The sequence below is a fragment of the Carcharodon carcharias genome, chromosome 6 (assembly GCF_017639515.1).
Source record: "Carcharodon carcharias isolate sCarCar2 chromosome 6, sCarCar2.pri, whole genome shotgun sequence".
Lineage (NCBI taxonomy): Eukaryota > Metazoa > Chordata > Chondrichthyes > Lamniformes > Lamnidae > Carcharodon > Carcharodon carcharias.
Genome location: NC_054472.1, coordinates 168,875,588 through 168,902,470, shown reverse-complemented (window position 1 = coordinate 168,902,470; position 26,883 = coordinate 168,875,588). Strand labels below are relative to the sequence as shown.

Here is a 26,883-nt window from a genome sequence, read left to right as displayed (position 1 = left end):
CCCAAATCGCCGAGGGGAAAATCCTGGCCAATTTCTCATCCAAAGGACAGTACCTCATCAATGCAGCACTGGCATAGACCAGTTGGGCTGAATGCAGTGGGGCCCTGTGCTCAGCTTCATTTTTGCCCCCACCACCCCCACTCTGGCACTGCAAACACTCCTTCCCTCCCCGCATTCTTCCTCTCCCTCCACATTGCTTCAGCCGCATCAAGCTCTCAAATCATGTCTGGAGACAAAGTCTTCACCAGATGGGCTGCTGATTTAGAGAGTGGCCGGTCTAGTCTCATGTTAGGAGTAACCCAAATGTGAGTGGCTGTCCTTGTTTCTGTGACAGTATCACCTCCCTAGCTCGGCCGGGTTTACCATTCACTTGGATGTATTTCTCAGGCCCATTGCGTTGTCCACTTTCCTCCTTCTTCATCCAGGGAATCCAGAATCTCCTGAGATTTAACTCGCTTGCAGCTGGTGGATACCACTCCAACAGTGACGGTCGCTCCAGGGGTTTCTTAAGCCCCGCTTGCTGGAGATTGCTCATTGGATGGTTTTCTTCTTGTACTGATTTCCATATAAGTACAGCAGGATTATCTTCCTCTCCCATACCAATGGTTGGATCATCGGCCTATACAGCAATGGATGTCACTGGGACATCTATCATTCTTCTACTGTTCATGTACGGCCTGAGTGCCCAACAATCCTGTTCAGAGAGCTTCAACTCCTTCACCAAGCTCACAGGCCCTTGGTCTACATCTTTGTTTTTGTTCTCCTCTTGTTGGAATTTTTTCCGGAGAACTGAATAATCGGCCTGCAGCTGGAAAAGTTGGTCTTCTTTGTTCATCAGTTCATGAACTTTCTTCCTCAGTGCCTGGACCTCTGTCACCAGCTCTCGAGCTCTGGCCTCTTCAACTCGTAAGCAATTCCGAGCCTCAGCCTCCTAGTTCAGGGTTCCACTTTTCCCCATTCCCTTCCTTTGCTCATGTGTTTTTTGGTTTCTTCCAGCTGTTGGCTCTGGCGGTTCACCTTGTCTTGTTCACTCTTGAACTTCTGCTCAAACTGGCCATACTCATCCTCAGCCTTCATCAGGTCACCTTCAACCACATCCAACTGCTTCAATCGAGACTTCAATTGCTCTATTTCCACCGTGACTTCTTTAATTTTATTATCGTCCAGCCGAGTGTCTCCTGAAAGCTTCCTCAGTTCTTATTGGGCTTTATTTCGGAGTGCATCACCTTCCACCTCTTCTATGCAGTCAAGCTCTTCTTCAACAAGCCAGCTGTCAAGTTTAGATCACTCTAATGCGGGGAGGGAAGGAGTGTTTGCAGTGCCAGAGTGGGGGTGGTGGGGGCAAAAATGAAGCTGAGCACAGGGCCCCACTGCATTCAGCCCAACTGGTCTATGCCAGTGCTGCATTGATGAGGTACTGTCCTTTGGATGAGAAATTGGCCAGGATTTTCCCCTCGGCGATTTGGGGGTGGGGCCCGCTCGCCGATGGGAAAATGACGTGGGATGATGTTGGGAGGAACCCCCGACGTCATCCCGGTCCCTTTAAATTTTTAGGAAGGCGGGTGGACAGCGAAATCAGCTGTCCGCCCTCCGACCTGTCAAAGGCCAATTGAGGCCATTGACAGGCTAGTTAAGATAATTATAAACCTGCCCATCCAAGCTTAAGGCTGGTGGGTAGGCCAGGAGCCCCAGTGGGCTCCAGATTATTCATGAAACTTCATCCACTGGCGGGATGAAGTTTCATGTCCGTTTTTTAAAAATGTAATTAATTTTAAGTTTTATTATTAACATTTCCCATCTCGTGATGAGGGGACATCTTAATAATTTTAATAGTTTCTATTTTCACACTTTACTTACCTGTCAGTAATCTCCCTGAGACAGGACTTTGCCTCAGGGAGATGTCTTAGTTAGCTCTTCATCTTTGAGATTCACCTTCATTTCATCTCTTTCATTGAGAAGAGTGAATACTTTCTCCTCCATCTCCGATTTCAATTTCAGAAGCTTCCTGTTTTCTTCTATCAATTTCTCTGTTACCTGTACTGTCTTACTTTGTTCCTGCTTCAGCTTGTTATTCAGGTCATTGACTTTTTGCTCTTCCTGACCTGACTTGTTCGCCACGCCACTCCTCTTGTCCATCGACATCGCGGGAAAAGATTTCAACTTAGCCAAGTCATCTCTCATAGGAATATAGGAACAGGAGAAGGCCATTCAGCCTGTCAAGCCTGCTCCACCATTCAATACGATCAAGGCTGATCGTAAAGGTCAATTCCTTTTATCCACACCAGCACCATAACCCTTTATGTTATTGTTAATCAGAAATCTATCAATCTCTACCTTAGCCATATTCAATGACTGAGCTTCAACGGCACTCTGGGGTAGAGAATTCCAAAGATTCACAACCCCCTGAGTAAAGAAATTTCTCCTCATCTCGATCCTAAGTGGCTCCCATCTTATTTTGAAATTGTGCTCCCTTGTTCTAGACTCCCCAGCCAGGGGAAACATCTTACCTGCATCTACCTTGTCTATTCCTTTAAGTATTTTGAAGGTTTCAATGAGATCACCTCTCATTCTTCGAAACTCTAGAAAATACAGGCTGAGTTTGCCCAATCTCTCTTCATCTCCGGAATAAGTCTGGTGAACCTTTGTTGTCTACTGCATTCACCACTCCCAATGCGGTCTCCTCTACATTGGAGAGACCAAACACAGACTGGGGATTCCTTGGATTCACCTAGTTCTGTTGAAGGGTCATAAGGGCTCGAAACGTCAACTCTGTTTCTCTCCACAGATGCGGCTAGACCTGCTGGGTTTTTCCAGCATTTTCTGTTTTTGTTCCAGTATCCGGAGTACTTTGCATTGATCTCATACAGAGAGAAGTGTGGCTCTCTTTCCACTGCCTCCCGAAATTTCATTGGGAAATCATCTCTTCTTCTTTTCCTGAGAATCTTACAGGAAGTTGGTCACTCTTTCCTTCGTCATCTGAGTTCATTGAAATCTCAGATCTTGGATGCCTTTTCAGTCTTTGATACAACACTCGATGATACAGCTGTGACAGTCTTCCCTGGAGCTGAAAATCATTCATCCTCTGAAGCTTATTCCCAGAGTCCTTCGAGGAAGCAAAAAGATCCTCAGAGTGTCCTGAGTTCAGTATAAATGTGATCAATTGAACAGCCATCTCATTCATTTTAATGGGTAATAGTTTGAGCGAATGATTTCATCAGCTCAACATGCAGTATAATGTGTACATGCAAAGCCAATGAAATTCCATTAAAGAAATTAATTTACGTTCAGGGAGTAAAAACAAAACAATCACTGACAGGATCTTAATTAAGCAGCGATTCTTCAGGTTCCAAAAGTGGCCTTATGGTGTCAGTGCAGACTCAATAAATCAGTTGGCCTCTTTCTGTGCTGTACCATACTACAATACATAATAACACACTCAGGACGTATTACTCCTGTGATCATACAGCTACTATTCATTTTAGTTACTCTTGAACAAAGGAGGTGGCAACAATAATCACCAGGCTTGGTCCAAACTATAAAATGTTGCCTTTAATAAAGTTACATTTAAGGCCAATAATATCCAATTATAGACCTGGAGGGGTCAGACAATAGAAGCAGCCAGAGGAAACGAGGTACTACAAAAGAATAAGCTGAAATACAGATGTTAGCAGATAGGAACAGGTCTATGACACTCCAGCAAAGCAGCTGACAGGTGTGACTAAAGAGGTCCCCTGTGCGAGAGCTGGCTATTAATATTGTGTTTCTGGAAGATAGATTTCAGTTTAACCTCTGTTTGTTAAAAGAGCCCTCAACTGTGATTGCACACAGTCAGTGTTCCTTTTATCATGTCCATGCAATTAAATTTACTACATAAATAGATCCTTTCCACGAGTTCTGCACAGATTATATGTTGTGTGCATTCGTCCTTGCATTTCCAGACTTAATGGTCCCGATTTTGACAGGGCTTTTTTTGTGCGAGGCTGAATGGGAAATCTGACTCCTGACCCCTGGTGGGGGTGGGGGTTGGGGGGGGTTTGTGGTGAGATTTAAATGTTGATGGTGGGGGTGAAGGGGTGGGGTGCAATTTCAATGACAGTGACAAATGGAGTCCTATGACAGGGTAGCCACAGGTAGCAGGGAGTCACGTGTGCTGTGGATAAAGGGGAACCAGTGGATGTACTGTAGTCAGATTTCCAAAGGGCATTTGATTAAGTGTCACATCAAAGGTTATTGCAGAAAATAAAAGCACTTGGTATGGGGAGTAACATATTGGTATGGATAGAAAATTGGCTGGCTAACAGGAAGCAGGGAGTAGGGTCTTTTTCTGGTTGGCAGGATGTGACCCATGGTGTGCCACAGGGATCAGTGCTAGGGCCTCAGCTTTTTACAATTTATATAAATGACTTGGATGAAGGGACTTGTGATGCCCCACTAGTCACAGCCTGCCAACATGAGAATGATCCATTTATCCCTACTCTGTTTTCTGTCCATTAACTAATTCTCAATCCATGCCAGTATATTATCCCCAATGGTTTCTATATTTGCTGACAACACAAAGATAAGTAGGAAAGTAAGTTGTGAGGAGGACATAAGGAGGCTGCAAAGGGACATAGGTAGATTGAGTGAGTGGGCAAAGATTTGGCAAATGGAATATAATGTGGGCAAATGTGAAATTGTCCATTATGGCAGGAAGAATAAAAAGGAAAGATATTATCTATATGATGAGAGATTGCAGAGCTCTGAGATTCAGAAGGACCTGGGTGTCCTAGTGCATGAATCACAAAAGGTTATTATGCAGGTACAGCAAGTAATTAAGAAAGCTAATAGAATGTTCTCATTTATTGTGAGGGGAATGGATTACAAGAGTAGGGAGGTTATGCTTCAGTTCTACAGGGCACCGGTGAGACCACATCTGGAGTGTTGTGTACAGTATTAGTCTCATTATTTAAGGAAAGATGTAATTGTGTTTGAAGCAATTCAGAGAAGGTTTACTAGACTAATACCAGGAATGGGCAGTTGTCTAATGAGGAAAGATTGGATAGGTCAGGCTTGTATCCACTGGAGTTTAGAAGAATGAGAGGTGACTTGATTAAAACCTTTAAGATTCTGAAGGGATAAAAGCAAAATACTGAAGATGCTGGAAATCTGAAACAAAAACAGAAAATGCTAGAAAAACTCAGCAGATCTGGCAACATCAGTGGAGAGAGATACAGAGTTAACATTTCGAGTCCATATGACCCTTCTTCAGATCCTGAGGGGTCTTGACAGGATGGATGTGGAGAGGATGTTTCCTCTTGTGGGAGAACCTAGAACTGGGCCACTGTTTAAAAATAAGGGGCCAGTCATTTAAGACAAAGATGAGGAGAAATATTTTCTCTCAGAGGGTTGTGAGTTTTTGGAACTCTTTTCCTCAAAAGACAGGAGAAACAGAGTCTTTGAATATTTTTAAGGCAGAACTTGATAGATTCTTCATTAACAATGGGGTGAAAGGTTATTGGGGGTAGGCAGGCATGTGGGGTTGAAGTTACAATCAGATCAGCCATGACCTTATTGAATGGCAGAGCAGGCTCAAGGGGCCAAGTGGTCTACTCCTAATTCGTATGTTCATATGTTCGTGGCAGGTAGATTAGGGGGGTGGGGCCAGGAAGAAACACTCTGGCTCCTCCTGGTCCACCAGCAGTGCTATGAATTAGCCACTCACCATTTCCTCACAGCTGGCGTAGCCTCCCAGGCCTTGACTGCACCTGCAAAGCAGGTTCAATGCGAGGCAATATGTTCCAAAGAAGGGTCACATTGGACTCAAAACGTTGGCCAGGATTTTCTAGTCCTGACTCCGGGTGAAATTCCCGCCCAAGGTTAATTTTCTGTCCTGCCTGCATCGATTCCTGCTGCAGGCAAGACCAGAAAATCCCAGCCATTAACTCTGTTTTTCTTTCTCCACAGATGCTGCCAGACCCGCTGAGTTTTTCCAAGGTTTTCTGTTTTACTTTTGGATTTCCAGCATCCGCAGTATTTTCCTTTTACATCAATGTGTGGCACGCTACCTCATCATAATATATAAACTTCCAACTCACCTCCTGGGAGCAGTTGGCTTCCTGTTCCTGTCCAGCCTTCATTAAACCCACAAGGTTGGAAGCAAGTTGGGGTTGGATTGGACATATTTAAAAGTTTTACATCTCATCTGACCCTGACCCACCCATTCTTATGGGTTAAACTTTCCTCCAATGGTTCTGCCTCCATCACCTGGCGATGACAGTCCATATAGAGAACTATGGCCTAGAAATTAGGCCACACAGCATCCATGTTTTGTTATGAGCTGGCAGGATGCCACCGCCATATTGGTAAAGGTCAAAATCTCAGTGTGAAGTGCCCATGATTGAAACAGGCATTAGGCCTTTTGCATTTGCAAATGAGGGGCCCAATGCCTGTTTAAGGCCCCCTCTGTTTTACCCTAAGGCAACCCCTGCCAGCAGTGTGCACTCAGGGAAACCAGGCCTACTGTGACCTAACAGGCGGCCCTTAAAGGGCTTCTTCAGCTGCAATCAAACAGTTACGCTTTTAAAATATAGTGAGCTGAATGTCAGCCCACTCCCCACACTCTTCCACTTCCCCTACAGTTACGAATCGCCCTCTTCCAGCCTGATCCTCTACCACCCCTCTGCCCACAACCTCCTCCACCTCAGCTAAGGATCCCCCATCCTAGCCACTGATCCACCCACCTGTGCCCCTGTAACTGATCACTCTCCCCGGGCCACAAATTGACTCACCCGCGGTCCCCCCATCCCTTCTTTACTTACCTGAGGCTGCTTCTCCAGTTGCAGCAGACTGAAGTCCAAAGGCAACTTCATTGGGCGAGCGGCCCATTGCTTTCCAAAGATCAGCTCCTTCATGGGAAGCACAACGCCCAGTAAGAGGGAAGCCTCGAACTTCACCATTCACACTCAGGAATCATGGCCTGTAAATCTACCCCCTACACCACCCCCTCCTCACCCCTCGCCGGTACCCCCCCCACGACCCCCACCTTCCCCCACCCGCTGACCCAAATTTCTTAGACTGTTACTTTAATATGTCAGAAAGTGAAAGGCCATGGCTACTCAGTCAATCATTTTCACTGTTTAACATTTGAATATACGTTTCAAAACCTTTGTTTTGGCTCAGCTGCCAAAAGGCAGGGCTATCGTACAACAACATGTCTTTCATCATTATTATCAGTCATATTGTCACAGATTAATTTACAGTGGGCTCTGGAATGGGTCTCGTTCAACAATGTCAACATGGACACCTGCCAGTATAAACTGGCCACAGCCTTGTAGCCCAGATTCCTGCAGGTTGGCAAATGCAGACGTCTTCCTCCTGTTCCCTGTTTCCCCGAATCCCACCCACCAATTGTCTTTGACTAGACCACTCCCCACCGCAGGATATTAAAAAATAAAATGTGTTTTTAAATGTCTGGGTATGCATATTGTATCAGCATCTGACATCTAATATGCGCTGTATCTGAAAGTGTGCCTTTTTTAAAACAATAAGCTTCTGTACTTGCCTTAACTCACAAAGTCCCTATCATCTTTGTACTCATTGACCTACATTGGCTCCCGGTCAAACAACATCTTTATTTTAAAGTTCTCACCCTTGTTTTCAAGAGTGATCTTCGACTTCAATGTCATTTCCTGCACCTTCCCTGTATCCCTTTATGTCACTGGTATCTAGAAATCTATCAACTTGTGCTTTGAACATGCTCAATGACTGAGCCTCCATACCCCCACCGAGGTAGAGAATTCCAAAGATTCACCACCCTCTGAATGAAGAAATTCCTCCTCATCTCGGTCCTAAATGGCCTAACTTTTATTTGGCGTCTGTGTCCCCTAGTTCTAGATCCTCAACCAGGGGAAGCATCTTTCCTCATCTACCCTGTCGAGCCCTGTAAAAATGAGAGATCACCTCTCATTCTTCTAAACTCTTGAGAATATAGGCCCAGTTTCCTCAATTTCTCCTCATAGGACAATCCTGCCATCTCCAGGATTAGTCTGGTGAACCTTCATTGCCCTCCCTCTATGGCAGCGATATCTCTCCTTAGGTAAGGAGACCAAAATTACACACAATACTCAGGTGTGATCTCACTAAGGCTCTATACAATTGCAGCAAGACTTCCTTATTCCTATACTCAAATCGCCTTGCAATAAAGGTTAACATACTATTTAACTTCTTAATTGTTTGTGCAGCTGCATGTTAGCTGTCATTGACGTATGAACAAGGACACTCAGGTCCCTTTGGACATCAACACTTCCCAATCTTCCCCATTTAAGAAATACTCTGCATTCTGTCTTTCCTACCAAAGCGGATAACTTCATATTTTTCCACATTATATTCCATCTGCCATGTTCTTTCCCACTCACTTAGCCTGTCTAAATCTCCTTGAAGCATCTTTGCATCCTCCTCACAACTCACATTCCCACCAAGTTTTGTGTCATCAGCAAACTTGAAAATATTAAATTTGGTCCCCACATCCAAATCATTGATATAGATTATGACTAGCTGGGGCCCAAGCACTGCTACTTGTGATACCCCACTAGCCACAGCCGGTCAACATGAGAATGATCGGGTTATCCCTACTCTGTTTTCTGTCCATTAACTAATCCTCAATCCATGCCAGTAATCCAATCCCCCAACCCCATGAGCTCTAATTTTGCTTACCCTCCTATGTGGGACCTTATTGAAAGCCTTCTGAAAATCCAAGTACAGCACATCCACTGGTTCTCCTTTATCTGTTCTGCTAGTAACATCCTCAAAGAACTCCGTCAGGTTAGCCAAATATGATTTCCCTTTCATAAATCCATGTTCACTCCATACCTCATTTTATTCCTTTAAGACACTTCTTCAAACCTACCTCTTTGACCAAGCTTTTGGTCATCTGATCTTATATCTCCTTATGTGGCTCAGTGACATACTTTTCTTTAAGATGCTCCTGTGAAACATCTTGGGATGTTTCTTAACATTAAAGGCACTATATAAATATAAATTGTGATTGTTGCTGTTGAGCCACTAGTCCCTGCTTCTAGCTTCTCCTTTCTCCCTGCTCAAAGCATTAGTCCCAGTCTCTCTCCAGCACAAAAATGGATTCCCTCCCTTTCATCCCTTTCTCTAGTATCCCCACTTGACTGTGGGAGCATTTCCCCTTTCCCCAAATCCCACTATTGATATCTGACCTCCTGGTGCTCCTGTTCTATGGGTACTTATGGTAGGCAGGAATTTATTTTCTCTCACCCTGCACCGTGCATTCAGCCACAGCAGGAGTGCCAGAAGGTTACACACTCAATAGCAGTGCTTAGGGTCAGACCCTAATCCACGCTAATTTTTTGAACAAATGGCCAATGAAAAGCACACAGTGCCCCAGGGCACTGTTGTCCATATCAAAGGTGGATGGTTGGCATGTATTGTTTCTACTTTCTTCAAATTGAACGCTGCAAGGTCATTTAAGGAAATAGCTCAGAAATCACTTTTCTGCATACTGCTCCCTTTAAGTAATTGGAGACATCTGTCACCAATTACGCATACCTTAACAATGAGAAACAGTTACAGGGTTGCCAACCACACACCAACACCCCCCCCCCCCCCCCCCCCCCCACCCCTCACAGTGTTGCCCTGAGTCTCTAGCAATCCAAGATTCTCCCAGACACTGTGCTGAGCAACCTGGGAGAAAAATCATAGGGGTGTTAAAAGAATTGTATTGTTTTAATTTTCATTACAATACTGGGGATAAGGAAAAAGCCTGTTTGACTAGTCAAGGAGGATGGACTCAGGAGCAATACACTCTCCAGTTTTTTTGGTGGGGGGAATCCACGGCCCATTTAGCTCAAAGGGGCCAACTTGTACACAGCCTGTTCGGGGACTTTCTGGTCAAGGCCGCACATTTTATAAGGAACATTGGATGAGAGGTCATGTGATGAAACCTCCTGGAACACATCTAACCAGAGTTGGCAACCCAAACTAATTGCAGGAAGAGCAACTAAATTCTTTCCAAATTATTCCCTTCATCAACGTGCAGGGTCTACTATAACCCAGAGCAGTTTTTGAGCTGGTGGGAGGCAGGGTAAGTGGAAAATACACTCACTGGCCTAAATTAAAGCCCTGAACTATTTTAGCTCCTAGGCCTCAATATTGTCAGTTCAATGCCTGCCCACAATGGATGTGAAGAGGGGATGCTGGTGGGCATAGATCGGGCAATTCTTGGCCTCTTCTATCTTCAGAGCAGCTGCAGACCCTGACTCTACTTGAGGGAATGCTGTGGTGTCTTCCCAATTCAGACCCCATGTTAAAAAAATAAATTAGGACCCCAATTGGTGTAAAGTTATGCAATTCCTATTTGATTTGAGCGGGCACGTCTCCTGGCTGCAAATCCATGCTGGTTAACATCGCCAACAGTAGGTAAGTAACCTGCTCATTTTTAACTAGCCCCTCCCAGCTTCAGCCAGGTGGGTAATGCCAAAATTAACACCTATAAATGAGCATTCTTGTGAACCACACTGTGTGAACCACATGCCATACCTAGGAGGTCTACTTCTCAACCAACATGCAAATTCGTATGTGGTCTGCATGAGAAGGTTCCTCAAAGCATTGATCACATGGGATATACATGATAATTGATTTAATTCTGTTGGCATTTCCTTTAAGTGTCTGAAGGTGTAGAGCTTCAGGGCCTGGTTTCTCTGCTTTCATTGCGGAGAATAGCCATTGGAGATTTCAAACAGATTCCAATGCAAGTGTGCTATTAGTACCCAACTTCATGGGGGCAGCTCATCAGCACAGCTTCAAATGCCAATTCATTGGGCCGAGGGATATACACCCAGCACTTTAGCACAGATACTCTTTGTCCTAATTGGGAATCTGTGTCAGAAGCTTCTGCGGATTAATTACAATGGGCAGAGCTTGTAAGAGGCAGCATGTTCATTAACATTACATTTCTTTACGTGTTGCCCTTCAGCCCCTATTACTCCATAGTGAACCGAAAGTTAACACTTTGATTGGGTCACACCAGCACACGACAAGAAAGTGGAAAAAGACGAAGGGGTCAGGGAAGGACAGAGGGTGAACATGGAGGAGAGGCGAGTGCAAGGGAGAGCTGGTGCAGAAAGGAGAACTAGGGAAGGTGGGAAACTAAAAAAAAAATGAGCAGGTGTTGAACAAGGAGCAGCCAGAGAAAGGAAGGAATCAGAGAACAGAAGGAGGGCAAATGAAGAATAGGGAACAGAGAGAAAGAGAGCAGGGGAAACTGAGAGTTCAAGGGGAGAGAACCTGGGGCGGTGTTGTAACTGGTACCAGCCACATCTACCAGGCAAAAAGTGGACGTTACAGTATAATGTGAGATCAGGTGATTCGAATAAATTCTGTGGACACCTGCTGCAGAGCACATGACTGAGATCACATTGCAGAGTAATGTGACTGCTTAAAATTAAAATGATTCCCCTTTCTAGACTCCCACATGAAGAAATATTTTTTTAGGTGAAGTTTTAAAGGAGGCCAAACACTTGCAAAACTGTGTCCCAACATGTGTCAGCATCTTCAGAAAAGGAGGAGGAGAAGACTGGAAGCAGGGAAATAAATTACTACATTTTTATGCTCCAGTAAGGTTTCCCACATGAAGTCAGAATTTCTGAATAAATTTGAAACCTGTTGTCAACACTCATAGGACAACATGGCTGTATGTTGAGGTTCCTACTTCCTATCCTTTCTTTAATTGTCAAAGGAGCAAAACTACTCATACCTTATTTCCACTGGGGACTTATTAAACGTAGGTTTAGGTTATCAATCTCCTGGTAAGCTCCTATTCCTGTTCCTTTAGGCAAGTATTGAATATTTTACTTTGGCAAGAGTCCACCGACTGTTTCTGACTATTAATTAGAAATGTTTCCGCCCACTCCTTTCCATGTATCAGTGACTTAATCCAGTAAATACCTGAGCCACTCATATGCGCATATGAATTAAGAGCAGGAATAGGCCATTCGACCCCTCAAGCCCGTTCTGACATTTGATAAGATCACAGCTTTTATGTTTTAGGTTATCCGGTTCACTTTGTCCAGCGAACATGAATTGCACAGTTGATATTCACACATTAGTTGGTGCTTGAAAAAATATAAGCAGAGCAACCGATTAACTGAACAAACATTGTTTGTTCACTAATACAACGTACACTTCTTCAATCACCTCCAGCTCTAGACTTCCTGTTACCCAAGTAGCCCCTTGCTGTATAGCGATTGATCAGTTAACTACATTCTCTTAAAGTTACAAAGCACTCCACTTTACCACAATGGCGGATCTGATTGTGCCCTAAACTCCGCATTCCATCTATTCCCTATACCCTTTGACTCTGTGGTAATGTGGAGTGCTATGGATCTTTAAGAGAATGCAGTTAACTGACCATTTGACTGTTTCGACCAATCACCCCATGTCGCTGTTTGTTGGGATGATGTCTTAGTCACTGGATGAACTGACGAAGAACACTTAGCTAATTTGGAGGAGGTGCTGAAACACTTCTCACAAATGGGGGTACAGTTGAAACGAGGGAAATGTATTTTCCAGGCCAAGGCGATAGTTTACTTGGGCCATAAGGTTGACTTGCAGGGCCTGCATCCCATGGAAGAAAAGGTCAAGGCTATTCACAAGGCACTAACACTGAAGAACACTACAGAACTAAAGGCCTTCTTAGGCATGATGAATTACTGTTGGCGATTTCTCCTAAATCTATCAACTGCACTGGCTCCATTATCCGCATTGCTTAAGAACAACCACAAATGGATTTGGCAAGCTCCACACCAGGAAAGCAGTTGTTACGATCATCGAACCTACTGGTCCACTTTGACCCAAAGAAAGAATTTACTTTAACTTGTGATGCATCCCCTTTTGGAGTAGGGGCTGTACTTTCACGTCAGATGGCAGATGGCTCCTAATGACCCATTGGTTATACATCTCGCACACTGTGTGCTGCAGACCGATGATATTCTCAAATTGAGAAGGAGGGTTTGTCTGTTGTGTTTTGTGTTCAAGAATTCAATCAATACTTTCACGGTCGCCACTTTCACATTATATCTGACAACAAACCTCTGCTGGGATTATTTGGAGAAGATAAGACGATACCCCCATTGCATCCAAGGTGGGCACTGGTATTGGCTGCTTCCAGGTACACTTTTATTCACCGATTGGGAAGCCAGATCACACATACTGACATGCTGAGCCGTCTCCCCCTGCCAGATAACAACGTGAAGGTTCTTATTCCCCAGGAACTTGTCTTAGTACTAAATTTTTTTGATTCCTCCCCTGTCCAGGCCAAACAAATCCGTGAGTGGACAAGCCGAGATCCAATTTATCTCACATCCAGGAGCAAGTCATGAATGGATAGTCAGGAGAGCCAAAGTCTGTTGACATGAAGCCTTACTTCAATTGCAGATATGACCTCACTTGCCAGGACAGCATATTGCTCTGGGGAGCAAGGGTTATCGTGTCCCCGAGAGGCCGAAGACCATAACTGGACAAATTACAGAGAGCTCACCCTAGCATTAGTAGGGTGAAGATGCTCGTGCGCAGCTACTTGTGGTGGCCAGGGATGGACGCAGACATCGAAACCCTAGTCAAAAGTTGTCTTCAATGTCAACAGGTACAAAAGCTACCCCCCCCACTCACCCCCCTTAGCTCCATTACACCCCTGGGAATGGCTGGGGCAATCATGGGTGTGCCTCCACACTAAGTGGAGCCTGTCTTGGGCATGATGTTCTTTTACTAATGGACACCCAGTCCAAGTGGATGGATGTCTATGAAGTCCGGTCACCCACGTCTGCTGCCACCATAAACCGTTTGCGACAGAGTTTTGCAGTGCATGGGTTACCGGAGGTGCTCACGTCAGATAACGGGACTACATTACCGATGGAGAGTTCCACAGGTTTACAACCCTCAATGGAATAACTCATATCAAAACCTCGCCTTACCACTCTGCCTCTAATGGTTTGGCTGAGCGGGCAGTCCAAACTTTTAAGTCCAGGATGAAAAAGCTGGACTGGGATTCCATCAGCACCAGATTTTCATGGTTCCTGTTCGCATACCAGACGACACCACACACGACCACTGGTATTGCCCCTGCTGAATTACTAATGAAGAGACGTCTCCACACCCGTCTAATTCTATCAGGCCAAATTTAGGCAGGCGGATGGAGAGAAGGCCAGACATGATGGCCATAATGTGAAAGAAATTTCATGGTGTGAGACACAGTTCTCGCGAACAAGTTTGGAGATGGGCCCAATTGGCTATTAGGCGAAGTGAATGCCAAGACAGGACCTCTCCCCTATAATGTATCAATAAGCGGCCAAATAATTAGACAACACATGGATCATCTCTGAGAAGAGAGACAGTCCATCAAGAAGGAATGCCGTTATCATTTGCGTTTGGGTCTGCACCGCATGTGGAAGAAATGTCACATGATTTGTAAGTACCAGTGGGGTCTGTTGGACCCGAGATGGTCGAAGACACAGACTTGCCAACTTCCACCAAAGAGCCTGGTGGGCAATTGACCCTTGAGATGGGGGTCTCAGAAAAACTAGCCGAGGTCATTGAGCTATGATGCTCGACACGTCTGAGGAAACCTCCTGAAAGACTTGATTTGTAAATAGTTAGTCATGTAAATAGCTAGGATGTTGTGAAGCTTGTCAACTGTACTTTCATGTAAAGGGGGAGGGATGTGGTAAAGTGGAGTGCTATGTACCTTTAAGAGGACGTAGTTAACTGACCTCGTGACTGTATCGACCAATTGCGGGCTACTTGGGTAACAGGAAGCCTAGAGCTGGAGGTGATTGAAGAAGCATACATTGTGTTAGTGTCCTGTTCTTAGTTCCAATAAACTACCAGTGTTTGTTCAGGTAATCGGTCTCTCTGCCTATATTGTTTCTAGCACCAACTAATATCAAGGGTGCAGCTAGCGTTCGCAGGACAAAGCAAAACTGATAACCTCAAACATAAGAGACTCTCTTGTCAATCAAGAATCTATCTAATTCAGCCTAAAAATATTCAATTACCCAGCCTCCACTGCTCTCTGGGGAAGAGAATTTCACAGACCAACAACCCTCTGAGAGAAAAAAAATTCTCCTTATCTCTGCCTTAACTGGAAATCCTTTTATTTTTAAACTGTGTCCCCTAGTTCTAGTCTCTCCCATAAGGTGAAATATCATCTCAGCATCCACCCTGTCAAGTCCCCTGAGGATCACAGAATTGTTACAGAGCAGAAGGAGGCCATTCGGTCCATCTGCACAGGCTTTCCAAGTGAGTAATTCACCTAGAGCCATTCCCCTGTCTTCACCCATAACCCTGCACATTCTTCCTCTCCAGATAACTGTCTAATTCCCTTTTGAATGTCTTGATTGAACCTAGCTCCACAGGACCCTAACCACTCACTGTGTGAAAACATTTTTTCTCATATCGCTTTTGTTTCTTTTGCAAATTACTTTAAATCTGTTCCCATTCATTCTTGATTCTTTCACAAGTGGAAACAGATTTTCCCTATCTACTCTGTCCAGACCCCTTATGATTTTAAACACCTCTATCAAATCCCCTCTCAGCCTTCTCTTCTCCAAGGAATCCCTCATTCCCAGACTCATTCTTGTGAAATTTTTCCGCATTCTCTCCAATGCCTTCACGTCCTTCCTAAAGTGTGGTGTCCAGAACTTGATGCAATACTCAAGCTGAGGACAAACCAGTGATCTAGATTTGTTCAACATAACATCCTTGCTCTTGTACTCTATGCTCCTATTTTTTTTACTCATTCACGGGATGTGGGCTTCGCTGCCTGGGCCAGCATTTATTGCCGAACGCTAGTTTGCCCTTCAGAACGTAGTGGTGAGCTGCCTCCTTGAACCTGTGGTGCAAGTATGCCCAGAATGCTGTTAGGAAGGGAGTTCCAGAATTTTGACCCAGGGATAGTGAAAGAACGAATGGTGATATATTTTCAAGTCAGGATCGTGAGTGACTTCCAGGTGGTGGTCTTCCCATCTGCCTGCTGCCCTTATCCTTCTGAATGTTAGTGGTCCTGGGTTTGGAAGGTGCTGTCAAAGGAGACTTGGCGAATTCCTGCAGTGTATCTCGTAGATGGTACTCACTGCTGCTACTCTGTGTTGGTGGTGGAGGAAGAGCCTGTTTGTGGATGTGGTGTCAATCAAACAGGCTGCTTTGTCCTGGATGGTGTCAAGCTTCTTGAGTGTTGTGGGAGCTGCACTCATGCAGGCAAGTGGAGAATATTCCATCACACTCTTGACATGTGCCTTGTAGGTGATGGATAGGGTTTGGGGAGTCAGGAGGTGAGTTCCTTGGCGCACAATTCCTAACCTCTGACCTGCTCTTGTAGCCATTGTATTTATATGGCTAGTACAGTTCAGTTTCTGGTCAAAGGTAACCCCCAGGACATTGATAGTGGAGGATTCAATGATGGTAGTGCCATTGAACAACAAGGGGAGATGGTCGAATTCTCTCTTAATGGAGATGGTCATTGCCTGACACTTGTGTGGCGGGAATGTTATTTGCCACTTGTCAGCCTGTCATGGATAGATTTTAATGTCTATAATGTTATTTGAAATTATTTTTTAAAATAGAGTTTTAGTGGGGTCTGTGTCTATGGGCAGGATATTGAGTTCGGGAGTGGGGGTGGGGGGTTGGTGGCGAGGACCACTCGCCAATGCGTAAAGTGATGCGGGATGACATTGGGTGGAACCCCCGATGTCACCCCGTGTCATTTAAATTTTCAGGTCAGCGGGGATGCAGCTGAAGCAGCCTGCCGACCTGTCAATTGAGGCCATTTACTACTAGTTGAAGTATTTAAAGGATCTGCCCATCCAACCTTCAGAAAAAGCATGAAATCTCATCCATAGGTGGGATGAGATTTCATGTAGGTATTTAAAAATTTAATAAAATTTGAATTAAAAGTGATGGGCATGTCCCAACTCATGTGAAAGTGTCACATGAGGGGACATGTCAGGAACATTTTACTTGTCTATATTATAAATTTTTAAATTTGGCACCGATCTCCCTGAGGCAGCACTTAGCCTCAGGGAGATGAGTGCAATCTTTTGCGTGCACTCATCTCCCTGAGGCTAAGTGCTGCCTCAGGGAGATCGGCCCCCCACCGGCACAGGGAGTGCATAGCGCTTCCTGGCGGATGTCACGCTGGGCAGGCCTTAATTGGCCCGCCCACTTAAAATGGCGGCAGGCCCCCACTCTGGGGCGCCAATTGGAGGCACTCCTACATGTGCCCACTCCTGAACTTACCTCCCAATGGTGGGAAAATTCTTCCCTGTGTGTGTGTCTTAATTGGATTAGAGCCAGCTAGTCTGTGTGTTTTGATGCGTAGTGGTTTTGCGATATTAATTGGGAAAACAGTAAGGAAATTAAAAGGTAAATTGTACATTTGCACTTGTTGAATAAACCATTCAAGACTGTGGGTGAAATCTTGCACCTAGCTAGAAGACACCAAGCAATGTGTTTTTTCTTTCAGCTTACTAATAAAATTGGTGGAATCAGAGGATGTTATTGTTAGAAGAGGTAAAATTAAAAGCCTATTGATACAATGGAAAAATTACCTTCAAAGAGAAAGATAAGTATATAAGAGAAAAGAGGTTGTGTGTGAGGCAGAGGCATTTTAAAATTCAACAAGTGTAAGAATCCTCAAGCTGCTATCTGCAAGGTCCCAGCACTGAAAGAAACTCATTTTGAATGCAACTGTCCAGGTTGTGCTTTGCCAACTGTCTTTGTAAATCTATGAGATATGCTGTTGCCTTATTGGGGGTGTAACTCAGAGATCAATTAGAGAATTTTTGTAGGTACTATAGTAGTAATTTTGTAAATGTATGTATGTGTTTGCAATCTTTCTTGTATTAATAAATGTCTAATTTAGTTTTATAAAAAGCCTCCTGGGACTCAGTGGTCTTATTACTACTGAATTCAACGTTTTGAAGTGGTGATCCATGGTTAAATCTTTTTTGGAAGTAGAAAATATAATTCTGATTGGGTTACAAAAAGTATCCAAGAATAAGTTAACAGAGTTGGTGGATAATTTACAATTGGGGTTATCTGCGAGGGCTAGGAAATCACAAATAATTGAAGTGATAGCACTGCATTTGAAATTGGAAGGAATACCTGAGAGACAGAGTTCTCCAAGGGGTGGTTCATTGGAATGGGCTCAAATTCAGTTGCAAATGAAAATGATTGAATTGGAAGAGAAGGGAAGAGAAAGGGCATTCAAAAGGGAAGAGGCAGAAAAGCAGGAGAGAGAAAGATAACAGGAAAGGGAGTTAGAAATTGTGAAGATAGAGAAGGAGCAAAGAGTAAAACAGAGAGAGAGAGAATTCCAACTGAAAATGTTTGTGTTTAAAAAAGAGACGCCAGGAGGTGAGGAAGGACTTGTCTCCAGTGTAAAACCCAATGGGGTTAAATCCATGTTCAAATTTGTACAAGCTCTTCCAAAGTTTGAGGGAAAAGATATTGAAGCATTCTTTGTTTCATTTGAGAAGACAGCTAACCAGATGAAATGGCCAAAGGAGAACTGGACATTATTATTAAAGTCTAGGTTGGTGGGTAGAACGCATAAGGTATATGCTTCACTATCAGAAGAATTATGATGTGTTGAAAAAGGCTATTTTGAGTGCATATGAGTTGGTACCTGAAACATTCAGGCAGAAATTTAGGAATATGACAAAACAGTCTGGGCAAACTTATAATGAGTTTGAGAGAGTAAAACAAAGTAATTTTGATTGGTGGATACGGGCATTAAAAATAGAGACAACATATGCAACTCTTAGAGAAGTAATTCTTTTGGAAGAATTTAAAGATTCAATCCCTTTGGTAGTGAGAACTCATGTGGAGGAACAGGGGGTTAATTTTGTAAGACAAGCAGCAGAGATAGCTGATGATATAGAGCTAAATGTTTTTTGCATCACACTTTTAAATCCGAAAAGGATAGAAAGTGGGAAAGTGAAACGAAGGGAAGAGAAGGAGTAGCTAGAAATTCCCAGGAAGTTTTATCTCAGAATAAAAAGGAAGTTGCTGAGGGTGGAAGTCACATTCGAAAGTTGAGATCTTTTCATTGTAATAAGGTGGGGCACATGAAGTCAGTGTGTTTGAAATTGCAGGAAAATCTGTTGGAATTATTGGGGTGCAGAAAATTTCTGGAAGCAAAAGTACTGTGGGTTCTGATGTTCAGGCACAGGAAAAAGGAGTGGTTTGTGTACCAGTAAAACAGAGAATCAGCTATAGGTAAAGAAGTGGGAATGTGTTCACAGTTTACCCAAGAGAATTTTGAGGAGCAGGTTGCAGAAATGTTTAAAGATTTTGTTTGTGTAGGGAAAGTCTTTCCATCTGCACAGTGTGGAGTAGGTAAAGATGTTAACATTTTAAGAGACACAGGGGCTAGTCAATCCTTAATGTTGTGAGATAGTGATATTTGTTGTTCAAAGGGAGTGTTGCAGGAACAGCTGATTGCCTAATGAGGTTCATGGAGATGCTAAATCTATTCCCTTATGGAAGGTAAATTTAAGAAGGAAGTGGAAAACTGGTGACGTAACTATTGGGGTGGTGCAAAAATTGCCCATTGCAGGGGTTCAATTTATTCTGGGTAATGATATAGCTGGATCACAAATGTGGGTGATGCCTAAGGTTGTTGAACAACCTGTAGAAGTGTGTTCAACAGAGGTGTTACAAGAGGAACATCCTGGATTTTTTTCAGACTGAGTGATAACGAGATCACAGACACACAGGTTGAACGAAGAAAAACAAGACCGACAGGCAGATTAATGGCAGGAAGGAGGTGTTGAAGTCCAATTAGTAGGCACTGTGTTTGGTAACATTGTTCAGAAAGACACAGGAAAGGACAATTCAGCTGAAGTGTTTCACTCAAGGCAGTTAATGGAGTTGCAGCAAAAGCATTTGCAATTAAAACAGTTATATCAGAAAGCTTATTCAGAATCAGAAGCAAAATGGATACCTAGCCGCTGACCTGCTTTTGTAGCCACAGTACTCATATGGCTTGTCCAGTTCAGTTTCTGGTCAATGATAACACCCAGGATGTTGATAATGGGGGATTCAGTGACGGTAATGCCATTGAACGTCAAGGGGCGATGGTTGGATTTTCTCTTGTTGGAGATAGTCATTGCCTAACACTGTGGCGTGAATGTTACTTGCCACTTGTCAGCCCAAGCCTGGATATTGTCCAGGTCTTGCTGCATTTGGACATAGACTGCTTCAGGACCTGAGGAGTCTCAACTGGTGCTGAACATTGTGCAATCATCAGCAAACATCCTTACCTCTGACCTTATGATGGAAGGAAGGTCAATGATGAAGCAGTTGAAGATGGTTGGGCTGAGGACACTACTCTGAGGAACTCCTGCAGTGATGTCCTGGAGCTGAGATGACTGACCTCCAACAACCACAACCATCTTCCTTTGTGCTAGGTATGGCTCCAGCCAGCAGAGAGTTTTCCCCTCTAATTCCCATTGATTGCTGTTTTGCTAGGGCTCCTTGATGCCACACTCAGTCAAATGCGGCCTTGATGTCAAGGGCAGTCACTCTCACCTCACCTCAGGAGTTCAACTCTTTTGTCCATGTTTGAACCAAGGCTGGAATGAGGTCAGGAGCTGAGTAGCCCTGGAGGAACCCAAACTGGGTGCCAGTGAGCAGGTTATTGCTATGCATGTGCTACGTGATAGCACTGTTGATGGCTCCTTCCATTACTTTACTGATGATGGAGAATAGACTGATGGGGTAGTAATTGGCCGGGTTGGATTTGTCCTACTTTTTGTGTACAGGATATACCTGGGCAATTTTCCACTTAGCCAGGTAGATGCCAGCATTGTACCTGTGCTGAAACAGCTTGGCTGGGGGCGCGGCAAGTTCCGGGGCACAAGTCTTCAGTACTATTGCCGGAATATTGTCAAGGCCCATAGCCTTTGCTGTATCCAGTGCCTTCAGCCATTTCTTGATATCACGTGGAGTGAATCGAATTGGCTGAAGTCTGGCATCTGTGATGCTGGGGCCTCAGGAGGAAGCCGAGATGGATTGTCCACCCGGCACTTCTGGCCGAAGATTGTAGCAAATGCTTCAGCCTTGCCTTTTGCACTGATGTGCTGGGTTCCTTCATCACTGAGGATGGGGATATTTGTGGAGCCTCCTCTTCCAGTGAGTTGTTTAATTGTCCACCACCATTCACGACTGGATGTGGCAGGACTGCAGAGCTTAGATCTGATCCATTGGTTGCTGGATCGCTTAGCTCTGTCTATCACTTGCTGCTTATGTTTTTTGGCATGCAAGTGGCCCTGTGTTATAGCTTCACCAGGTTGATACCTCATTTTTAGGTATGCCTGGTGCTGCTCCTGGCATGTCCTCCTGCACTCTTCATTGAACCAGTGTTCATCCCCTGGCTTGATGGTAATGGTACCGTGAGGGATATGCCAGGCCATGAGGTTACAGATTGTGTTCGAGTACAATTCTGCTGCTGCTGATGGCCTACAGCGCCTCATGGATGCCCAGTCTTGAGCTAGATCTGTTCGAAATCTATCCCATTTAGCACGGTGGTAGTGCCACACAACATGTTGGAGAATATCCTTAATAAACCCTGATTTTATATGTGTCATGCCCACTACAGGCATGAAGATATCACAAAATTTAAAGCTATATTTTAAAAAGTGAACATCAAAAGCTGTTTAAGATGGCTGTAGCACATCATGTGGCTTGGCAGTATTCAGCTCCAGAGAGTCCTGAAACTCATGCAAATGCCTAATTAAAATTTGGACAATCACAGCCACTTGTGAAATTCACAAATCCCTTTATTAAGGATGCACCATCAATAAAAAGTCTATAACATACCAGCTGACTCATCTTTCTGCATCCCTGTGGACAATAGAGGCATCAAAACTCCACAAGTGTTAGGCGAATATGAAATGGATCTCATCAACCTTTCATTGTATTGTGATGTCTCCTCATCCCAAACATAAAGATCTTAGATGTCTGAAAATCCCCGGGCGCGAAAAGCCACCATTTAGGATGATCACCGGCCTAACACACCACGTTATTTGGAAATGGACTTTGGACTTGTAACAGGTCACATGGGTAAGGCAGTCATGTTTGTTACCTGCTTTTTTAAAATAGCAGCAGAAGCTGTTTTGGGACAGATACCATCAGAAACATCATCAGATATCCATCAAACCAGCTGCAAGACAACCACTCAGCCAAGGTAATACTTTGAAAGTGGGAGAAGGACTCCCTGCCTCCAACATGTTCCAACTTCAAGTTCACCTGAGGGCCAAACTCCTGGCAATTCAACTTCAAGAAAGCTGCAGCTTACTGAGAATCTTCTGCTTTTACAAGACTCAGTCCAGTTTAAAGTATTGTAGTAACCTGATATGTAATATACCTTAAAGACAAGTATTGTGATGTAAAGTCACATGATCTTAATAGCCAATAGCAGAGTAGCACAGGCTACCTCTGTTGAGAGGGGCTTGAGTTAGACACTGAAGAGAGAAGACAGAATCTTAAGTTGTGAGCATACAAGTGGAGCTGCTGAGTTTAGTTTGTAAATAAACAGCATATGTACATTCTAACAATGATCTCCGGATGCCCTCTGTTTCTGTACCAACTCAGTCACCCTGAAACAAGCGTGCAACCTGGATCCTTTAGCCCCAACAAACCAAGGGCACTGGATCCAACAAACTGGCGGCGAGAGTAAAAGCACAGAAAGCCATGGAAAAAAAAAATGAGGTAAAAAATGAGGAAGAAAGAAGGAAGTCAGAAGATATGATGTTTGGGCTATACCTCACTTGGTCATAAGTGAAAGAAAATTTCCTTCTGAGTGTTGAAGTAATCCCGTCAATTTGGAAGAGTGGAGCCTCTCGATCCAACCTCGGTCAACTGGTCTCACTATATTGAACACCTTGGATTCTTCTTTCAGGTGAACAACATTGCAGGGAAGGAAAAGAGGCATGTAATCCTCCTTGTTATACCCAATTTAAACATCCCAGATGAAATCTTTAAACAACTGTCATAACCTATAATTTTAAGTGTTATGTTTGAGATGCGACCTTAAATTCAGAAATCAGGCCATCAGTTCTCGAGGCTTTACATTAAACTAATTGAAACATTCTATTAAATTACACAGGTTAAATATATACACATTGCTACAAATTATTACTATCATAGCTTTTAACAAATTCCCAAACGAATCTCCATTAAGGCAACAGCAACCCATAGACTTAACCAAATGCCAAGCAAAGCATTTTCACCTTATGAATTCAAAATGAGGTTCTTTTCACTGTGAAGCCAGTTGGAGGCTTCCAGCTGCCTTTTGATCTTACATTTGATCCTGTCTGCACACCCGAAAACTACTGAAATTATACCTACCACCACTGATTAAATTCAAATTCTCATTGTCTCACCAGTCTCTTTGAACTTTACCTTTTAACAATGAAACCCCATTCATTGTACCAATTTTATTAGTAATAGAAACACATTGCTTGGTAGCTGTTAGAAATGCATCAAGTTTTCACCCCACTTCTTGAATGCTCTATTCAAAAATTGCAAATACACACTATCTCTCTTACATATCAAAACTAGTACATATCAAAGCACCCAGACTAACTGGTTTTAATCCAATTAAGACATACCCACAGATTAAACCTCTATTCTAAAAAAAAATATTTTCCAAAATATTATATAGATTAATAGCTTCATGACACCACCCTCCTTATCAGAAAATGAACCGTTGTAATTCTAAAAGACGGCTTCATTTTAATAACCCATCTCACACCATCTCTTATACTTATTACACTATTACATTATCAGATATATATATAACATACACAAGTCCTTGGTGTCAACAGAAATCACTCCAGTTCAGTGTCCAGGTTTTTTTTTTAAATGTCCCATTTTCCTTTAAGCTTCAACTCTTGATAATGCATCTGTGAACAGATTTTCTCTTCCAGCAATATGTATAATATGTAGGTTGAATGGTTGTAACAATAGACCCAAGATTTTGTCACAAAATTTGTCCACAAACTTCAAAGGTTTATGGTCTGTATAAGCAATTGTTTCTGACGAATTGTTTGCAACATAATTTTCAAAATGCTGCAACGCTAACACCAAACTCAAAGTCTCTTTTCCAACCTTAGAATATCTTCTTTGATGTACATTCAGCTTCCGTGAAAAATACCCTATCGGCTTTTCAATTCCAGTGTCATCTTCTTGTAACATTACAAACCCAATGCCTATATCACTTGCATCAACAGCCAACTTGAATTGCTTGGCATAATTGGGTACTGCCAAAACTGGTGTTGTAGTTAATACAGTTTTCAAACTATTGAATGACTTCTGACACTCCAGTGCACATTGAAACTCCTTGTTCTTTTTTAATAGTTCAGTCAGAGGAGCAACCACTTGGCTAAAATTTGGTACAAATTTCTGGTAAAACCCACTCATGCCCAGAAATCTCAAAACTTCTCATTTTGTTGTAGGCACTGGGAAATCCGCGATAGCCTTGCTTTTCATATCTCTCGGAGCCACCTTACCATGTCCAATGATATGGCCTAGATATGTATCTTGCCCTTTTGCAAATTCACTTTTAGCCAAGTTCCTCACCAAATTAGCTTCTTGTAGTCAAGTAAATAATTCTTCCAGATGCTGTAAATGCTCCTCCCACATCTGAGTGAAAACAATTAGATCATCAATATAAACTGCACAATTGCTTAGACCCACAATTACTTTATTTGTCAGTCTCTGAAATGTCGCAGGTGCATTCCTCATACCTAATTGCATGACTTTAAACTGGTATAGTCCACTTGGCATTACAAAAGCTGATATTTCCTTTGCTCTCCGACAATGGTACCTGCCAATGTCCTTTTAGCAAGTCAATCTTTGTGATAACTTTTGATTGTCCCACTTTCTCAATGCAATCTTCCAACCATGGTATGGGATATGAATCCGCTTTTGTCACCACATTCACTTTTCGATAGTCCACAGAGCCTTTGGGCAGTATTTTGCCCTTGGTGGGCATGCAGGCTCCACCGGCTTGGCGGCGGGCAGACAGCCGACCCCCGCCACCGACACGGGGCCTGACGCCATTTTGAGTGGGCAGGCCAATTAAGGCCCGCCGAGCTGCCTGCCTGACAGGAAGCGCTGTGCACTTCCTGTGCAGGGGGGGGAGGGAATCCCCAGCTATCAAAGTGCGCTCTTTTGCACAAGCGTGCAAAAGAGCGCACTGCTCCCTGAGAGACAAAGCCCTGTCTCAGGGAGATTAGTGACAGTGTACAAAACTTAAAAAATAGAGAAATAAAAATATTATTAACATGTTCCTCTCATGTGACAATGTCACACAAGATGGAACATGTTAATAAATATCACTACATTTATTAAAGTTTTGGGATGAGGTTTCATGTATTATCAGAAGCCCATTGGTTCTCCTGGCCTGCCCGCCAGCCTTAAGCAGGGCCTTTAATTACTTTAATTACCCTGTCAATGGCCTGAATTGGCCGTTGTCAGGTCGGCGGGTGGATAGCTGATTTCGCTGTCCGCCCGCCTTCCTGAAAATTTAAAGGAACCGGGATGACGTTGGGGGTTCCTCCTGACCCATCCCACGTCATTTTCCTGTTGGCGAGTGGGCCCCGCCCCCAAATCGCCGACGAGAAAATTCTGGCCTTTGTGTTCCATCTGGTTTCGGTACCAGTATAATAGGTGAACTCCAGTTACTGCAACTAGACTCAATGATATCATTTTGAAGCATGAAATCAATTTCTTTTTGTACCTGTGATAACTTTGTTGGATTTAATCTATAAGGTTGTTGCCTTATTGAAGATGATGTTTCTATACATACATCTTGTAAAGCTAAATGTGTCTTTCCCAACTTATTTTCACAAATAGGTTTGTGTGACTGCAATAACTTTTCCAAATCACTTTGACACTTGCTTGGAAGGTAACTCAATATTTCAATTAAATTTTCAAGCACTCCCTCATTATCCAATTTGATTAGAGGAAAATCAATTTCAGAGTCCTGCACTTCTACCTCTTTCTCAATCATCCACTATCACTAACATTTCTTTTTGTCCCTCTTCCCTGTCAAAGTACTTTTTAAGCATATTTACATGACACACCATCTGCTTCTTCCTTCTATCTGGAGTATTTATTAAATAATTTACTTCACTCAATTTCTTTTCAATCTTGTAAAGTCCACTAAATCTTGCATTTAATGCATCTCCTAATACTGGTAACAAAACTAATACTTTCTCTCCAGAAACAAAGCTGTGAATTTTAGCCTTCTTATCTGCTTTCAATTTCATCACTTGCTGTGAGATCTTTAAATGTTCCCTAGCCAACTCACAAGCTCTGTTCAATCTTTCCATGAAATTTGGTAAGTTATCCAAGAAAGTAGTTTCTGAATTTTGACCCATCAATTTCTCATGAATTAATTTCAGTGGTCTCCTTACCTAAACTAATTCAAAAGGGCTAAACCCAGTCGATGCATTGGGAGCATCTCTAATAGCAAATAACAAAAATGGAATTCCCGTATCCCAACCCTGAGGATAATCCTGACAGTGTGCTCTTATTATAGTTTTTAAATTTTGATGCCATCTTTCCAAAGCTCCCCGTGACTCTGGATGATAAGCTGTTGTCTTAAACTGTTTTATCCCCAAGCTGTTCATTACTTCCTTAAACAGCTGTGAGATGAAATTTGACACCTGGTCTGGTTGTATTTTTTTTAAGTAAACCATATCTTGTGAAAAATTTAATTAAGTCCTCTACAATCTTCTTAGTTGTAATATTTCTTAAAGGTATCACTTCAGGAAACCTGGTAGACACATCCATTATTGTCAATAAATACTGATT

The 26,883-nt window shown here is 43.2% G+C and overlaps 1 pseudogene; it reads right to left on the bottom strand.

The window, feature by feature from the left end:
* Positions 1-207: 207 nt before the first annotated feature.
* LOC121278850 lies at positions 208-2,181 on the bottom strand (annotated as a pseudogene).
* Between the last annotated feature and the right edge of the window lie 24,702 nt (positions 2,182-26,883).